Source organism: Tachypleus tridentatus, chromosome 13 (assembly GCF_004210375.1).
Source record: "Tachypleus tridentatus isolate NWPU-2018 chromosome 13, ASM421037v1, whole genome shotgun sequence".
NCBI classification, from domain to species: domain Eukaryota; kingdom Metazoa; phylum Arthropoda; class Merostomata; order Xiphosura; family Limulidae; genus Tachypleus; species Tachypleus tridentatus.
Genome location: NC_134837.1, coordinates 173,689,252 through 173,705,475, shown reverse-complemented (window position 1 = coordinate 173,705,475; position 16,224 = coordinate 173,689,252). Strand labels below are relative to the sequence as shown.

Below are 16,224 nucleotides of genomic sequence, written 5' to 3'. Positions count from 1 at the left end.
AAACAAAAGATGATACAGAGTACTCTTAAACAATAAGGTGCTAAAGATTGTTATTAAGCAATAAGATGCTTCAGGGTAATATTAAACAATAAGGTGCTACAGAGTGTTATTAAATTATAAGGTATTGTTTAACAATATAGCATTACAGAGTATTCTTAAACAATAAGGTGCTAGGGAGTGTTATTAAACTATAAGGAATTGTGTAACAATTAGGTATTACATAGTATTATTAAACAATAAGGTGCTACAGAGTGTTATTAAATTATAAGGTATTGTTTAACAATATGGCATTACAGAGTATTATTAAACAATAAGGTGCTAGGGAGTGTTATTAAACTATAAGGAATTGTGTAACAATTAGGTATTACATAGTATTATTAAACAATAAGGTGCTACAGAGTGTTATTAAATTATAAGGTATTGTTTAACAATATGGCATTACAGAGTATTATTAAACAATAAGGTGCTAGGGAGTGTTATTAAACTATAAGGAATTGTGTAACAATCAGGTATTACATAGTATTATTAAACAATAAGGTGCTACAGAGTGTTATTAAATTATAAGGTATTGTTAAACAATAAGGTATTACGGAGTGTTATTAAACAATAAGGTGCTAGACAGTGTTAAACAATAACAGAGTATTATAAAGATTGTTATTATTAACTGAAACAATAAGGAATTATTATGTAATTAGGTATTACATTGTATTATTACACAATCAGATACTACAGAGTACTCTTAAACAATACGTTACTACAGAGTGTTATTAAACTATAAGGTATTGTGAAACAATTAGGTATTACAGAGTATTATTAAAGAATAAGGGGTCTTACAAGGTATTATTAAATTATAAGGTATTGTTAAACAATAAGGTATTACGGACTATTATTAAGCAATAAGATGCTACAGAGTACTCTTAAACAATAAGGTGCTACAATAAGATAGTAGAGAGTATTATTAAACATTAAAATGCTATAAAGTACTCTTAAACAATAACTTGCTACAATATGGTACTATAGAGTATCATTAAACGATAAGGTTCTCGTAAACAATAAGTTGCTACAATATGGTTCTATAGACTGTCATTAAACAATATGGTTCTGCAAAGTGTTATTTAGCTGTGAGGTATTGTGAAACAATAAGGTGCTACTGTGTATTATTAAACAATAAGGTGCTACAGAATGCTATTAAACTATAAGATATTGTTAATCAATAAGGTATTATAGAGTATTATTAAATAATAAGGTGCTACAGTGTGTTATTAAACTCTAAGGTATTACAGAGTGTTAATAAACTATGAGGTATTATTAAACAATAAGGTGCTACAGAGTATTATTAAACATTTATACATTTATTTGGCAAACTGTTTTCTTTTGTAGTAAAATGAAAGAACAGATTTTGAAAATGTCATTAGAAAAAAATATACGTTAATATCTACGTATTAATGTATTCAGTGCCCAGAAACCCAATATAATACAAAATAAACTAAATTATTGGGTAAGAATGTTCTAGATGAACGAAAGTGTTATATATATAATGTTAGAATATTTATGTACTTTAGAATGATCACACTGGTGATCGAAACCGGTTTCAAAGATGACGCTCTTATTGTAAAAGTTTTAATTTGTAATGAAACGAAATATATTTCGTTCGAACAAAAAGTAATACATTACCACTGTTTTGGTATAATGAGAAAAACCTAAGAATGTCTTGTTTCATATCATAAAGAAGTAGAAATTAACTAATAACCACAAATAATTATTCTAAGAAATAACATATTATCCATGAGATTGTGTCCACTTGATAGAAATAGTTCCTACATACAAAAGGAATGTAGTCATTTATTTTTAAAAAACTGAAATTTCTATTTAAGAAAGGTTTTGAAGCACGTTAACACTTACCGGTGGCTCTGGTCTCTTAAGGTACTGTATCAAAGCATTTTTAATCTGTCGTTCTCGATACGACAAGTGCGTTTTCTCCGTCTTCAGAAGTTAATAGAAAGAAGAAAAGAAATAAGACGAACTGTAAGGTGAATGACAAATCAGTTTTAATTTAGCTGTCAACAGAGGCACATCTGGCATTTACTATTTTTTAGAATAAGGTGACACAGTGACAACACATATTTCAAGGCCTAACCTTGTGATTCCAAACAAAAACACTTTTACAGTGTGGCTCAGTATACATCAACACAACGTTCGATTTTTGTTAGAGAACAACCGTAAGTGAGAAACAGATTGGTTACGTGGCAGCTAGTCTTGTGCAAGGGATACGCACGTGCGAGAAAAGAGCAACTGATGAGACGTACAGAACTGATCCAGCCGAGCAGATACCTGGTCCAGGTAATAATCCAACAGCTTCTGCGCATGCCCGGAACCAGACAAATTTCAAATAGAGATTTCTGGGAAGAATTGATGTTCCTAGCATATTAAAACTAAACATTTCCCTTGTAGATGAAATATGTAATTCTGTTATATGTAAAATCATTGGTAACATAATTACATAACTCTGTTTATTATAAGATATGAAAATGATATTTCAACTACATTAAAGTAAAGAGATGCCAAAATTTTCTATATTTCTTTTGTAGTAACATCATGTGGTGAGAACATGTCAAAGTACCTCAGAACTACATTAGAGAAACTAAATTACTTTCTAATAAACTTCTTTAGAGACTTAACTGCCATTGAACGTGTTTACTTGATATTTTAACACAGGAAGGAAATATAGCAATGAACTTGTTGGATTAACACTATTAAAACTAAATTTAAATATGAAGTTTGTACGCATCTACATTCATACTAAGGCAGAGATACATATTGAAACACAGAATCTCAAAACAGTGAATCAAGGATTCATTAATTAGATGTTACAGTAAATGTAAATACTGATAACACTATATAACACAAATTTTGTTCCTGGATAGTATGTGTTATTTCTTAATTGGTTATGTTGTAAAAGTACAGAAAATGGCCATTATTCCCTTCAAATTTTGCTTTTGTGACCTGGATAATGAAATTTAGAAATTAACCTATTTTCTATGTAAAAAACGGGCAAATTTGCACATTTTCATTTACATAATGTCTGAATAAAACAACATATGAATCAATATTTACATGTATTTATACTTAAGTTATATAAAAATGTTTAGAAGTGAGTATTTTTTCGAGATTTGCGACTGTAATGTAAATCACTTTAACGTATCAGCCTCCAAATATAGTCTCCCATCATGTTTTCGTTATACGCTCTTTGGTAGCAGCGTTCAAAGTCCAGTATATCTTGGTGGAACAAATCAGCCAGGGGAAGAGACTGATACTTATTCCCGTGGTTCGGCATGACCAGGTGGTTAAGGCACTCTAATCGTAATCCGAGGGTAGCAGGTTCGAATCCTCATCCCACCAAACATGCTCGACCTTTCAGCTGTGGGGGCGTTATAATGTTAGGTCAATCACACTATTCGTTGGTGAAAGAATAGTCCAACAGTTGGCGGTGGGTGGTGATGACTAGCTGGCTCACCTCTAGTCTTATACTGCTAAATTAGGGACGGCTACCGCAGATATATCTCATGTATTTTTGCAAGAAATTCAAAAACAAAACAAACATATTCCCATTATGGAGCAACACATCTTTAAGGCTTTTGGATAAGCTATCAATGAAGAGGCTCCACTTGTTCGGGTTACAGGCAACTCCAACTCTCTCGTACAAACCGTATACATTGTGGCAGAAGCAGAGCCCATCTTAAAGGGTGAAGGAGCATGTAAAATGTCGGTGACGCTTGCTCTGACTTGCGACTTGCACACTTTCATCTAACTAATCCAACTCCTTGAGCCTAGATGTCATATATCGGCATTCGACTTTGTTAGACCAAAATCTCTGACCAAGTCATTGAGGTCTTTCTGGTTGGGGTAGTATGAATTTCTCTCACCAGCTGCACCTCTGAAATTGTAATCTGGATTTTCAATGTCTATCTCCTCTTCTGATTTGCTGCTCTCTTCTGAGGATGGCTGCTTTCCTTCTGGTGGAGTGGGTACAGGGACCTCAGGGCAGTGTAGCAACTGGGGCGATGAGTGATGGAAGGTTCGGATACATGATAGCAGATGAATTCTTGCCAGCCCGACGTTTGGAAGGGTTCACCATGTAGAAGTAGCAATTGTTTGAGTGGTCAGTGGGTTCACGCCAAATTCTTGGAATAGCGAACTTCATGACTCTCTTTTCCCCTCTGTATCATCCTGCAAAAGAGCAATAAATTGTTATTATGAAGAATAAATTTATTTTATCCACAACTAATGTGTAAGAGGTTCATGCAAAATATTTTATATGTGATATTTTTTCTATACTATTGGACATTAACAAAAAATAAATTAAAAGATATTTAAATTTTAAAACGTCTAAAAATTTGTATAGTATACAATCTTACTATTCAAGCAAGCAAAAATTGTCCGTCTTACCTTCTAGAGTTTTTTTTTTTTTTTGGAGTGCTCGCAGGTAAAACGAGGTGCTCAGGGTGTGTCTTGATTCGCGACAGGCATACTGAAATATGCCTTGTAGGCTTCACACATTTTAGCAGATGCTGTCACAGAGTACCTTTTCACTCTTGTCTTGATAAATTGGCCACATACATAGCAGAAAGCGTCTGGAGAATGATTACAGCTTCTTGATGCCATCTCTGATAAAATCAGATAGGTCTATGTGCTCACTCAGGTAGCTAGAAATAAACTTACGTAGTGAGTAGTGAGCCCTTGTATAAATTTGAAATGAGTTTGAATAGAAAAATAGGTCTTTTCCTTTTACTTTAAAAATAAGCAATTGGGAAACAAAACTTTCTGCCCAGGAACAAGAAAAAGTAAACAAAATATATGTAGTATAATTTAAAACTCTCAACAATATTTGCAACTTACAGTAAATGTAAATACTGATAATTTTAAACTCCAAACAATACTTACATATTACAAAAAAAAGAGAAATACTGATAATTTAAAACTCCCAACCACACCTACAACTTATAGTAATTGTAAATACGGATAATTTAAAATCACAACAATACTTACATAAGACAGTAAATGTAAATACTGATAACGTAGAACTCCAAACAATATTTAAATATTACAGTAAACGTAAATACTTATAATTTAAACTCCCAACAATACTTAGATGTTACAGTCAATGAAAATACTAATAATTTAAAATCATAACAATACTTACATAATCAGTGAGACCTGACGATGACCGAAGCAGGTCGAAACGTTGTTTGTTCTTCTACGTAAAAAATGTTCTCAACCCAAACGAGCCGTTTTTACATATATATAATACTTACACGTTACAGTAAATACGAATACTAAGAATGTAAAGCTCCCATTTATACTTACATGATACAACAAATGTAAATACTGATAATTTAAAATTCCCAATAATATTTGCATGTTGCAGTAAATGTAAATACTGGTAATTTAAAACTCCCTACAATACTTACATGTTATGGTAAAGGTAAATGATGATATTTCGTTTAAGGTTAATTAAACCTGCTGCAAGGAAAAGTTCAAAATAAGCTATATCATTAAAATGTTTATTTACATATTGTTTTAATGTTTTATAATTTTTAAACGCACTAAAATCATTTTCATATCTTAGGTAGAGATGTTTGTGTTCTTGATAAAATGTTAATGAACAACGGTATTGCTTAGAAAGTCTAATATTTTTAATATTATTATCATTGTCAACTTTATATATAGATCTAAGACGAATATAAATATTCTAAGCTGGACGAAATTCGCGAGACATTTTTGGGATTATGACCGAAAATATTGCTAAGAATAAGGGTACGAAATGCATTCTAATCTTTATAAGTAAGAACTTAAGATAAGTATAGTTAATTAGCTCTGCTGATCACTAAGTTTATTTTTAGTATTTAATCTATCATATATGAGTAACTAGCTTTGATATAAAGTTTATATTGACTGTTTCACATGCCCAGATGGCATCACAGAAGTACTTTCGGACAATGTGTGGCATGTAATACTTCTTGTTATACAGATACAACTTGTCTGGAGATAGAAGAATTTTCCGGCTCGTGACACGAGCATATTATTGATGTAAGTGCACTAATCCCGATCCGTTACTATGACAACATTTGTAATGTTTCAGACGTCACACAATTAAGTTACATAAGATTAAGCCCTCAGGAAAACGTGAAAGAAACAGCATTACAGCCTCAGAGAAGAAGTTGAAAAACACTTTCTGGCTTCAGTTATACAGTATTAATACTTTACCGCTTTTAGTCTTTGTCGCATGGAAGAATGTTTTGAAGTGAAGTAGCTTAAGATATCTTACGTAGATTGAAAGACACGTTCGTACAACTGTATAAACCCTAGCATATAAAGTGAATATCAGAATGGAGAAAAATATTTTAAACTTGTAATAAATTAGTGAAAATTATGACAGGTGTTATATACAAAGTGTAACGGAAATAAATAAAAACTGGTGCACCAAACTTCAAAAAATAAACTCTTTTAACTATCCTATTAATAGCTATACATAATTTACACTGCCCTCTGTACGTTATTACCACACCTTAAACTGTCATCTTAACAGTATTATCACACTTGAAACTGTCATCATGACAGTATTTCCACACTTGAAACTGCCATCTTAACAGTATTACCACACTTGAAACTGTCATGATGACAGTATTACCACACTTGAAACTGTCATCATAACAGTATTACCACACTTGAAACTGCCATCTTAACAGTATTACCAAACTGAAACTGTCATCTTAACAGTATTACCACGCTTGAAACTGCCATCATGACAGTATTACCACACTTGAAAGCTGTCATCATGACAGTATTACCATTTGAAACTGCCATCATGACAGTATTACCACACTTTAAACTGTCATCATAACAGTATTACCACACTTTAAACTGTCATCATAACAGTATTACCACACTTTAAACTGTCATCATAACAGTATTACCACACTTGAAACTGTCATCATAACAGTATTACCACATTTGAAACTGCCATCATGACAGTATTACCACACTTTAAACAGTCATCATAACAGTATTACCACACTTTAAACTGCCATCATAACAGTATTACCACACTTTAAACTGCCATCATTACAGTATTAACAATCTTTAACTATCATGTTTACAGTACTACCACACCTTAACTATCATCATTACCACACTTTAAACTTTCTTCTCTGTAGTCATCCCACACTCTAATCAACTAAATCAACCCTGACGTTTTGAAGATAACTTTGACAGTGAAAATAACATTTCCTACAATCTGTGCAAAGACAAGTTAGCTTTAGGGCTGAAACTTAAAATGGCTTATTTCGTTGTCTTCTGTCATTCTAATGATAAAGGAAGTATAGACAGCGTGTGTCTGCAGCCAGGTGTAATACTAGTTTGACATTTAGAGCCCAACTAGTTTTATTCCAGAAATGTATGTGGAATGTCTGTGGTATCACACTGAGACACGTCAGTAAGGTCTGCTGTCTTAAACAATTCATTTAATGCTTTCATTATATGTAAATAATCAACTTCATTCTTCATCGAATCATCTTTGGAATTAGAAACTTTTCTTTACAGGGACTTTAATAATTGAAATGTTGTAAGAACTAGAATTTCAATATATTGTAAATAGTAAACAAAATACAATAACGATTATTACAACATTAAGTCGCAAGTTTCAATTCATGTTTTTTTCTGAATAAATGATAAACAAAATAGGGCCAATCATTCTAAGACATAGACGTATGTTACAGAACAGTGAGAATTCATAGTGGCAGACGTATCGTGTCCTAATTACATTTTAATCTAATATTTCACAGAACAGCCAAACAATTAAACCACACAATGCACGGAGAACTAGTAAAACCACTTATGTTGTTCATCAGAACGTTTGTTTTCTCAATAAGAAAACATATATATAAATTCAAGCGTTTCACAACAGTTTATTTAACACCACATAAATTATAGTTCATTTCCTGTATGGAAGGAAAGTGACGTTGTGAGATAGTAAATTGTATTTTGTGCGTGTGTGAGAGAGGTTGTGGTTGAACTTATCACTCACTTATTATTTCATTCCATCGTTCGTTTTATCCATGAAATTTTAGCTACTAACATTACTTTCTGTGTAACTATTTGTATTTTGAGTAAATACGTGGGTGTGTGATGAAACTGAGACTAGTGGTGACGTACGGATACTATTAATGTAGCAGAACAGTACGTAAATTTACGATCACATAAGGTACACTCTTGTGACCTACTCTGTGATTAAATATCCTTCCAGAAGCGTTACAAATACAGAGAGTTATTTAATACATAGTTGTTGCTGTTTATCACTCGATATTAAAATTGAAAGGTATTGTTTGAATACTGAATTTGCTACACTGTTTTTCGGAAAAGACTTTTTTCTTTCTTTCTTGTTCTTTCTCGTAATTCTATATTTATTGATTTATTAATATTTATGACAAATTATTTATTAATATTATTATCAAGTTGTGGCCACGTATTTGTTTATTATTGTGTTGTTTTTGTGAATAAATTGAATTTTGATTATAGCAGTATGTTCGTCTTATACATCACAATGTCGCGTGAAACGTTGTTATTGTTTGTTTTGTTTTTGAATTTCGCACAAAGGTACTCGAGGGCTATCTGTGCTAGCCGTCCGTAATTTAGTAGTGTAAGACTAGAGGGAAGGCAGCTAGTCATCACTACCCACCGCCAACTCTTGGGCTACTCTTTTACCAACGAATAGTGGGATTGACCGTAACATTATAACGCCCCCACCGCTGGGAGGGCGAGCATGTTTGGCGCGACTCGGGCGCGAACCCGCGACCCTCAGATTACAAAGCGCACGCCTTAACGCGCTAGGCCATGCCATGCCGTTATTAGTGACGAGAAATAATAGAAATAGAAAGTATAGAGTTAACCCTTTCGTTTCGTTTTCCCTACAATTCTTTTTCCAAGAAACGAAAATGAGAGAAGATATAATTGTGATGTAGACAATTCCCAAGTCTGTTAATCATGTTAATTATTTGTTAATCATGTTAATTATTTGTTAATCATGTTAATTATTTGTTTTATTCTAACATATCGTAAAGTTTATCAATCAATCCTGGAGACAAAAAAAAATCGCCTATAAATCTCATGTTTCTTTCTAGGACAAGTCTTCGTTCCTATATACCCCATAGCTGCTGTACGACTACACTTGGTTGTTTTCAAGAGAGGCCTTATTGATTTAAAAATCTTCTAATCAGAGTAGAAATCTTGATTTCTGTTTGGTTTTGCAAGAGATTGATTTTCAACTTAGAGGACATAATATAATTTTTTTATGGCACAATTTACGTTTCAGTACTTTCAAAAGAGCAATCACCAGCTGGTTGAAGACAACAAGAAGTGAAGAAGAGATTCCTGACAAAATAATTCACTACTTGTTGGGTACCGGATGAATTCTCGCCTTCTATTGATCTCAGGGAAAAGTTTTTAAAGTTGAAAAAGATAAATATTTTTGATTCGGTTAGATCTTCATGGACATCATAAAATTTTTGCGATAAAACATGTAGAAAATCTGTTAAAATATAAATTTGTACTCGTAATACACATGAAAAATGTTTTATCATGTTACAGTACGGTACTCGTAATACACATGAAACATGTTGTTATCATGTTACAGTACTGTACAAGTACTACACACATGAAATATGTTGTTGTCATGTTCATGTTACAGTACGGTACGAGTACTACACATGAAATATGTTGTTGTCATGTTCATGTTACAGTACGGTACGAGTACTATATATGAAATATGGTGTTATCATGTCAGAGTACGGTACTGGTAATAAATATGAAAATAGTGTTATCATGTCAGAGTACGGTACTGGTCATACATATGAAACATGTTGTTATCAAGTCAGAGTACTGTAGTAGTAATAAATATGAAAATGGTGTCACCATGTCAGAGTACATTGGTAACACATATGAAACATGTTGTTATCAAGTCAGAGTACAAAACTGGTCATACATATGAAACATGTTGTTATCAAGTCAGAGTACTGTAGTAGTAATACACATAAAACATGGTGTCACCATGTCAGAGAAGTGTATTGGTAATACATATGAAACATCTGATCATCATGGCACAGCATTGTATTCATACTCTCTATATACTAGTGTCGAATATCTTACTATCATGCTAGAGTACTGTATTCATACTCTCTATATACTAGTGTCGAATATCTTACTATCATGCTAGAGTACTGTATTCATACTCTCTATATACTAGTGTCGAATATCTTACTATCATGCTAGAGTACAGTATTCATACTCTCTATATACTAGTGTCGAATATCTTACTATCATGCTAGATTACTGTATTCATACTCTCTATATACTAGTGTCGAATATCTTACTATCATGCTAGAGTACTGTATTCATACTCTCTATATACTAGTGTCGAATATCTTACTATCATGCTAGAGTACTGTATTCATACTCTCTATATACTAGTGTCGAACATCTTACTATCATGTGAGAGTATTGCATTTATACTCCTTGTATTCTTTTGACTATATTAAATCATTATCTTGATAAAATGTAACTTGAGATACGTCAGATGTGGCAGTGCTCAAGAGGAAGACACTTATGTGATAAGCTTGATCACTTATGTTTTACTTACTCGCTGTTCCCCTCAGAAGTCGTCAGTTCGATCTCACTCAGCCAAAACGCTCGAACAACGTTTTTCTCTAAATGTCGTAATGGAATGAGAAAGCACTATGTACTGGAAAGTCGTACTTGTTTGTAAAGTCTTATTTTAAATAGAGCAATGGTAATTGTAACGATTTGGTGTTATATGTAATGGCAAATGTGTTGATTTTTTAAAATTAATAGGTATATTTGTATCTGAATTATGCATATAGCAGGCTGATCCGTCTCTCTTCATATCGTGAGTTTTTCAAGTACTTTTTTAAATCATGTATTACATGGCGAATAATATATAGAACTATTTTGTTTGTTTATTGTTAAACTGATAAAAACACAGTGGACTGTTTCGGCTGTGTCAGTCACGGGGATCGAACTGGTTTTCAGCCTTCGAAGCCTATATACTTATGTTATAGTTACAGAATCTCACTCTTTCTATAACATAAATCTTAGTTACAGTTACGTTAAGTCCAGAATGTTTTATTAAATAATGCTCCCGGTGGCTTACCGCTTAACTTAAAATGTATAACGCTAAAATTCGGGATTCGATTTTCACAAAGGACACAGCTATATTCTGTTTGACTGTTGTTTTTTTATCTGGGCTAAGCTAGCTGCAAGGGGCTATCTTTGTTAGCTATCTCTCATCTTGACCTTGAGGTCAATAGAGCCCAAGGCTAAATTTTGGGCTGTTCTAATCAAATACTGAGATTTAACTGCCACTTTCATAAGGTACTCACAGCCCCAAATTTTGGGGCTAAATTCTCTGGTAACGGAAGTGGAACAATGATCTCATGGACTGAGAGTCTTGCACGCTGGCTACTAGGCCACAACACAGATAACTCAGCTTTGGGCTTAAACTATACAAACGAAAGAACTCTCGGGCCCGGCTTACGGCATTCGACTCGTAATCTGAGAATCTCGGGTTTGAATCCCCGTCACACCAAACATGCTCGCCCTTTCAGCCGTGGGGACGTTATAGTAACGGTCAATCCCACTATTCGTTAGTAAAAGTTTACCCCAAGAGTTGGCAGTGTGTGGTTGTGACTAGCTGCCTTCCCTCTAGTCTTACACAGCTAAATTACGGACGACTAGCGCAGATAATTCTCCTGTAGGATTGAGCAAAATGCAAAGCAAACCAAACCAATCAGTTTTCATCCTGAATGCAACGTCACCCGAGAATCTCTGTTGGATAAAAACCAGAAAAAAGGCAGTATTTGAAAACAAAGGATAAAGCTAGTATTTTAATAAAAAAGTTTTACAAATTGTACTAGTGCTGTATAAGAATTGGTGAACTAAAGAGTAATTTAGAATATTCTTCACACGATAAATAGCGGTATCAAATTCTAACTTAGAAATTAATTTTATTAGCCCTTAAAAGTCATGTGGTTCGTTGCATGTTTGACAAAATATCATAAATTTATTTTCTCTATTGGAAGAAAACAACAACGACTTCGAGAAAAAAAACGGAATGAGTCGAATGAGAAACGTTTTTATATTCAAGTTTATTGTTCTTCTGGTATTATATGTAAAGAAATAGGTTCTATGTTGGGGGGAGGTATATAGTGAACCACTGTATCGGTTCGTGCTTCGTTCACTTATCGGGACTGTAATATTATTCTATAGCTGACACATGTCAACAAGAGATGTTATGAAGACGGATGTTTTTTAAACTTTCCACTGTAAACAGAGAAGTTTTGTAAGTAATCGAATAAGAACCAATCAGAAAGGTGGACACGTCACGCCTTCGTTTTTCTTCGTGTTGCTTTTGTTGTTACTGTATTCTCTGGTAGCAACTGAAGCTGTTAGTTTCATGTGGGGTCTCCTAGAGTTGTCGGTAATCAGAAAGCAAAGCTTACTTCTTTCTTTATGTTCGTATTGTGTGCACAAGACCAATAGGACCCAGATCTTGGCCTTTGAGAAACCTTTTAAACGTTGTGTATTTTCTGGCTTCCAAAAGCCCTCACTTGTGTTGCTGCTTTTGGACATCTCTCGAGCCTTGTCTAAGGTGGAGCAGATTGGGTTTCATTGAGAATTTTTTACAGAAGGGGGCGCGAGATTGAAAGGTTGTTGTTTACTTGGTAAACAAGTTGAAGCGCTAACCCCCAAAAAATGGCCTAAAAAGCATACAAAGGAATATGGTTTTCTGAAGCAATTAATGACTAAACTAAAGTTCGTCTGTCATCAACTTTGAATGTTAGCCACCTAGCATTAACTACTTTCCAGTGTGGAAGTGACTGCCACTACAAAGGAGTGGTAGAAATATAAACAAAACTACATATGACAACTTTGAACTCAAGAATGAACTTTAAAACATTTTCAAAGTAAATTACAAGCAATCGTTTAATGTTCTCTCATCACGATAACTTCTTTTTAGGGGTTGAATATCTTAAGTATGTTGCTTTTCTTACTGCTGACTAGAGGGGAAGGCCATGATAATTAATATTATCTTATTTTAACGCCTAGTAGAGAATGTAACTTAAAGTTTGCTCATTTTGTTGATGACAAGAGGTGAAGTTCAGGACAAACGTGTTCAATACAGGTTAAGGTCATCACAGCTATGTTAACTAATAACAATGACATTGACTTTCCTGGAAACTGAAGGTAAAAGTAACGAGAAATAAGTTGAATTTTCTGATGTCTGAGGCACAAACCAATTAATTTGTTAATAATAGAGACGATGCAATAAAAATTGTCTTTTTTGTAATGGTTAGAAATGGGGGTCTCGTTAATTATATACAGATATATATTGTTGCTGGAAAGAGGTGAATGCTAAGACAACGGTCATAGGCACATAAAGGTTATTCCACATAATATGTTAGTTATTAGAGGTAATGCTCTCAACACTATGCTTTATATGCAATTTTTGGTAATTTAATACTAACACGGCAAGTGTACACGTTTGGTTGGTAGATAGAGGTCAAGGTCATACTAGCTATGTTTACTTTGGTGATGAGTGAGCTGAATGTCACGATAGCTATATTTATTTTGTTGATAACTAGAGGTGAAGGTTATGATAGTTATGTTTATTTTGTTGATAAATAGAGGTGAAGATCGAAGTGGTTATACTCTGTATACACTTTGTTGGTAATGAAAGATTAAATTCACAGCAGTGGTGGATATTTATTGGTAAATAAAAATATATATATATGTATAAGTGGAGGCCATGATAACTATATATGTGTGTATGTATATATATATATACACACTTTGCTATAAATAGAGGTTACCATAGCTACAGTTGCAACAAGATACTTTCTTTTGGTCTAAGTAAATATTCCGTTACTGATAGTTACTAAAGCGAAACTGTATTGAATGTGAACCATATGGTTCTAGGCCAGTTGAAAATGTTAAACTGTTTTCCTGAGAGTATTAGTTATGAACCTGGCACAAACACTTCTAAGTTGAAAAGCTATTATTATTTTATTTTCTGGGTTGAACTGTCAATACATAACTATTAACATTCATTGATGTAGTTTCTTTCGATGTCATGTGTTTCGATAAGTCTCCTCCCACAGTGGCTTAGCAGTAAGTTACTGGTTTATAATCCTAGAAATTGGGTTTTCATACCCGTGGTGATGCAACACGGATAGTTCACGTGCTTAACTACAAACTGTTTCTATACCAGCGTGCTTCATACCGTGTTTTGTATTCCAAAACATGTGCCAAACAGGAAAGTACTCAAATTGCATTAAATAACGTAAGGCAAATAGTAAACGACAAACTAAGATGGGGTTCACAAAGAATGAAGTTGTTTACCCTTTATTAATGTTTCACCTGCCAATGATAGCTTTCAGTGGAACTAACAAAATTGTGCAGAATTTTATGGAAACTTGAAAGTTCATCTGAAAACGCTATGAAACAAAAAAACAAAACAAGACCAGTAAAACACAATATGCGTAATCCAAAGAACCACAACTCAGTATTACTCGATATAATATAGTAGTAACACTACAGCCAGATAGAATCATGTTATTATGATATCCCAATGGAACAAAACCATCCAAAGCAAAGTATCACAGTAGAACAATTGAACAAAATGATAGTCTCCCAGTAGAACAGGATATAGTGCCTAAATGAAAACCATGGTGTTCCACTAGAAGAGAATCACAGTGTCCGTAATACCTCAGTGGAACAGATCCGTAGTTCTCGTTGAGACAGAATCATAATGCCACAGAAAAATAAGCACTATAATATCCCAATAGAACAGCACAATAGTACAATATTGAGACAGAATAGTAATTTACGGTGGGATAGATCTATAGTTTTCCAATGAGACAACCATAATGCCACAAAGGACAAGAGTCATAATATCCTAGTGGAACAATTCAATACTGAGATAGAATCGTAACTTACAGTGGAACAGGACCATGTTAATTCATTGACGCAGAACTATAACATTCCAGTAGAACAGATCCATGAAATCTCATTCAGATATAATCATAGTACCCAAAGGCTGTCCACAGCATGGTATCCCAGTATAACTGAGCTGTATTCTCTCACTGAGACAAAACCATAATACTCCATTGGACATAACCACAATGCTCCGTTTAAACAGACCCACAGAACGCCGATGAAACAGAACCATTGATACACGGTCTGTGTATTACTTCTGTGAGGTATAACTTTTGTAGTAATGTTTTGGCAGAAAAAATAATCATAGAAGAGCAGTAGAACAGAAGCAAAGCAACCCAGTAAGTAAGTGAGCCAGTGAAATTAAACTTTTCTAAGCTATAGGAAGAGAGTCATAACATGTTGGTAAAAACTTATGTTTCTACTCGTATTTGATAGGATTTTTATAGGAACTTCTCCGTTAGCTGGCTTGGAGCTTAACAGCGGAAAGCAAGGATGTTATTTAGATTAAAGTTTCGGTTTGCAATATTAAAATGAAATGAGTCCCGAAATCTCGTAAAAACATGTAGAAAGTTCTTCCTATTATATTTTCTTGTTTTTCAGTCGCCTGGCAAAAAAATGAGTCTGATATATTAGTTGGCTTTTATAATGAGTTGGTACCATTGTGGTTGAAGTTTATACCCTTAGAATCTGTTTAATGTATTTTCTTAAATAGTTTAGAAGATTGATTATGCGTGGCATGGTTCGTCCCAGTTTCTGGCACCATACAATACATTGTACTTTTCCTGTATTTAAGAAGAATCCAAAGTCGAAATTATCGGTCTTGAGAATCAAGGCCGCAGTGAAAAGAAACAAAAAAAAAGGTCCAATATAGGAGAAAACCTGCCATGCTCACGACAATAGTACATGTGGGAGAGTGAGCAGATGGTCCAGACGCGTGGCTGCTGTCTATGTGGGGGCACGCGCTCAAAGCAGGAGGCTCCTCTACGAAAGGTCTGTCACGCTCTGTGTCGCATTTTGGCCAATGATATCAAAGACTCTTCGTTCCTCCATGGTAGTTCTTTAAGTGTAACACAGAGGGTGCTCAGGAATCGAGGGATTCTTATTGCTGTTTTTACGAGTTCTTATAATGAACGGCAGCCCAGTGGGATATCGTTCCTA

General features: G+C 33.9%; 1 protein-coding gene across 1 annotated transcript in view; it reads right to left on the bottom strand.

The window, feature by feature from the left end:
- The window catches only part of LOC143237510 (uncharacterized), a 34,775-nt gene extending 32,386 nt beyond the window's left edge, over positions 1-2,389 (bottom strand). Inside the window, exon 1 of the mRNA XM_076476855.1 lies at positions 1,903-2,389. The gene's annotated coding sequence lies outside the window, so the exon portion shown is untranslated. The remainder of the gene's footprint in view (positions 1-1,902) is intronic.
- Positions 2,390-16,224: the final 13,835 nt, after the last annotated feature.